The 3954-nt window shown below is 44.0% G+C and overlaps 1 pseudogene; it reads right to left on the reverse strand.

Annotated features, from left to right (window-relative positions):
* Positions 1-267: 267 nt before the first annotated feature.
* LOC105993722 lies at positions 268-914 on the reverse strand (annotated as a pseudogene).
* Between the last annotated feature and the right edge of the window lie 3040 nt (positions 915-3954).

The raw sequence follows: 3954 nt of genomic DNA on the forward strand, positions 1-3954 counted from the left end.
CTGGGGACGTGTAGCCTGTCTTAACATGTTTTCTGCTCTTATAACAATACCCAAGACTGGGTGAATTAGAAAGAGCAGATAGTTATTTAGCTCCAGATTGTAGATGCTTGGGAAATCCATGAGCATGGCTCTAGCACTGGTGAGGACATTGCAGCTGCATCATCTCATGGTGGAAGAAAGAAGGGCAAGACAAGGCAGGAGCAAGAGAAAAGAGGAGGCCATTACAGTTTAGAAAACTGTTCTTCAAAGGCCCAGGTTTTTTTCCCCCCCAAACAACATAATCAGATTTATTTAGTTTAACATTTCTTCTGATCTAAAAAAAATGATGTCAAAAGAAAACATACATATAGGTACCCACCCGGATAAACTCAGATAATCTACAGAAAAAGAAAAGGCTAGGTTCTGTTTTACAGAGAAAATTATCTTCGTTTCTGGAAGATGTTTCCATGTCCCATTCCATGTCCTTTTCCTCTTACAGCCACTTGGACCTTCAGAATAGCAGCTTTTCCACGGCCATCCACCAAGCCTTGGTTTTTATTTTTCATGCTCTTTAACACTGGTGCATTTTTTAGCGTATCAGGCAAAATCAGAAAGCGGATCTTGCTACCACGGATGTACACCTGCTCTAGCTGTGCCACTCGGCTATCTGTATACGTGACTGTGATGTTGGACATCTGGCAGTTCATGTTGTCCTCTGCTTCAATAAACTTTCCTCGATATACCTCACTGGTGTTTGTCTCACATGTAACAATATGGCCCTCAGCTTCATGCAAAAGACTTTAATTGGCACACCAATCGACATCTTGGCAGGAAGAGTTTGACTGAGGCCTACACTCCTACTCTTCGGTTCTGGGACAAATGTTACCACGGTGAAAGCATGAGGCAAGCGAATGGCGGGGCCCGCGCTCCCAGAATCAAAGGCCCAGGTTTTTATGTGTTGAAAGCTTCCTTGGTCTTCAACCTGGTACTTTAGGAGATGGTAGAAACTTCAAGGCCATTACCGAATGGGATGAGGTTAGGTTGTTTGGAGCATGCTATTGAAGGCTATCATAAGACTCCAGTCTTTTCCTCTTTTTGCTTTCCAGCCACCATGAAGCCAGTAGCTTATTTGGCTATGGGATTCCACCATAATGTGCAGACTCAGCACAAGCCAAGGGGAAATAGAAACAACCAATTATGAACTGAAATCTCCACAACTGTGAGCCAACATAATCCTTTCCTCTTTTTTTTTTTCCTTTTTGTGCCAGTCCTGAAGCTTGAACTCAGTGTCTGGGCTGTGTGCTGTCCTTGAGATTCTTTTTATTTATTTATTTTCTCAAGGCTAGTGCCGTATGACTTAAGCCACAGCACCCCTTCCGGCTTTTTCTGAGTAGTCCATTGGAGATAAAAGTCTCACAGACTTTCCTACCCGGGCTGGTTTCAAATCATGATCCTCAGATCTCAACCTCCTGAATATCTAGGATTATAGGCGTGAGCCACCAGTGCCAGGCTTGCTCTTCTCTTTAAGTTGATCAGCTCAGATATTTGTTACAGTAACAGAAAGCTGGTCAACACAAGGGCTCAAACTTGTTTTCAAAACGAACCCATTCTTGGCTGGGAATGTGGCTTAGTAGTAGAGTGCTTGCTAGCATGCATGAAACCCTGGGTTCAATTCCTTAGTACCATATACACAGAAAAAGCCAGAAGTGGTGCTATGGCCCAACTGGTCCAGTGCTAGCCTTGAGCAAAAGAAGCGTAGGGACAGAGTCCAGGCCCTGAGTTTAAGCCTCCCCCCCGCAAAACAAAACAAAACAAAACAAATCCATTCTTGTAAAACTTACTCTTGTCTTTATGACATGAATATTCATAAAAGTAGGGCTCTTAAGACTTAGTCACCTCTTATTAGGTCTCTCCTTTCAATATAATAGTGGTGTATTGGGGATAAAGCTTCCAACAAATGAATTTGTGGGGAATATATTTAAACCATAGTGTAGCTCTAACAGCAGAAGTTCTCAGAGAGAGAATGAAGCAATCTAGAATTAAGTCAGTACAACCCCAGTGGTGGCTCAGTTTGCAATACTTCAGGTCTTTGGAATGAAGATGTGAGGTCACTCAGTCATACTGTTATTGCAGCAATGTTTTACTACTGATATAAGTGGTATTTAGACCTGATAGAAGAAAGCACATAATGCTTCAAAGCAAACCCAGGGATGGAGCTCTGATGTATTCACACTTACTTCAGCATCCCTCCTCCAAACACTTGTTCAATAATAGTACCACACTGCTTAGGAATTACAGGGACACACTATGTGCTTTGCAAAGCAGAGGCCCGGCGCCAAACATTATTTGTCTGTGGTCCATGCTTTGAAGTTGATGTGCTTTGTTTTCCTAAGTCTCTTGACTGCTTTGGCACACAGTGCGTAGGCAGGGAAATAGCGTGGAGCGGAGCAGAATAAACATCATCTCTAATTCCTGTTCACCCCTAAACCAACCATGACCCCACAGCTGGAGAGTGGGGAGATGTTTTCTCAATCCCCCTTAGGAAGAAAAAGAAAACAGAGCAAGAAAAGATCCCCTGCTTCCCAAGTGGCTGTCTAAGGCACATGGACAGGATCTTAATGCCACACGAAAACTTGCTCTACCAGCACTCGCAGCCCTGTTCTGCAGATTCCTTGTCATCCTGGGCTTTTTCTCATTCCTAAAGCTACAGGCCCTTTAAATCCTGTCCCTGGCCTCTACCCCTCCTCCCTAACAAAAGCTTCCTAGCTCCAAAAGGATTTCCTTTCCAAAACCTGGTTCCTCTGACCTTTGTTTTCACAACACACACACACACACACACACACACTTTCTTAAAGGATCTCTACCTCATTCTCTTACAAATGCCAAAGGTATTTTGGAAAAGCTGATGTTAAACACAGTTATGGAGTGGTCTTCTCAGGGCTGCTGTGCCCATTGAATGTGGTTTCCAGAGGCACAGTAGTGGCTGGAGACCCACGTGGAGGCGGATGAGGATTCCCACCCATGTGGCCAACAGTTTGTTCTGATCAGATTTCCTAGCTCACAGGAAGGGATGGGGTGAGCGATCAGTGCTGCCCATGGCTCTCCTAGTGAAATGACAGTGCAGCAGGACCGTGACCATGTTGCAGCATGGAGTGGCTGTGCTTTTCTTGCACATCCCTAGGACCATGTGGAAACTCAACAGCAGCTCAGGTGGGCAATTTCTTGCTCATAATTTTTGTCCAAGATCCATTCGATCCATAGATTCCTCTATGGATCTAATAGCAACAAGCAGCCAACCACATGTCCTGGGGCTTCCCACAGAGGAGACTTTTGAGGCACAAGCTGTAAAACTTGGGGTCCTCAGTGGAGGGACTCTTTGTCAAGGGCCTTCCTCATCAGAGTGACCCACAATGGCTTTCCTCCTTCCCTTTCTTTCTTTCCCAAATCCTTTGTCTCCTAGAACATACCCTGCATTGATCCCTGTAATCATTTGTTGTCTCACAAACTACTTTCTGTTCGCTGTTGTTTGCTTCTGATATAGGGTCTCTATATGTATCTCAGTAGATGGAAAGGAGAATGATGGAAGGGTAACATCAGTTAAGATACACTTATTTATAAATTGACATGAGGAATTGAAATCCCTTTGTGCAACTATTTAAATATAATAATAAGAAGGCAAGAAAAATATGCTTCCAAAGCTGCCTTCAAATTTGCTATGTAGCTAGCTGTCCTTGAATTCACAATCCTCTTGCCTCAGCCTCCTGAGTATTTAAATTACAGGCCTGGGTCATCACATCCCAGTACTGGAGCTTGAACTCAGAGCCTGGTTATGCTCTTGAGAACTTTTTGCTCAAGGCTGGCATTCTACCACTTGAGCCAGAGATCCACTTCCAGCTTTTTGGTGGTTAATTGAAGATAAGCATCTCACAGGCTTTCCCGACAGGGCTGGCTTCAAACCATGATCCTCAGATCTCA

This window comes from Dipodomys ordii, unplaced genomic scaffold (assembly GCF_000151885.1).
Source record: "Dipodomys ordii isolate 6190 unplaced genomic scaffold, Dord_2.0 Scaffold99, whole genome shotgun sequence".
In the NCBI taxonomy this organism is placed as follows: domain Eukaryota; kingdom Metazoa; phylum Chordata; class Mammalia; order Rodentia; family Heteromyidae; genus Dipodomys; species Dipodomys ordii.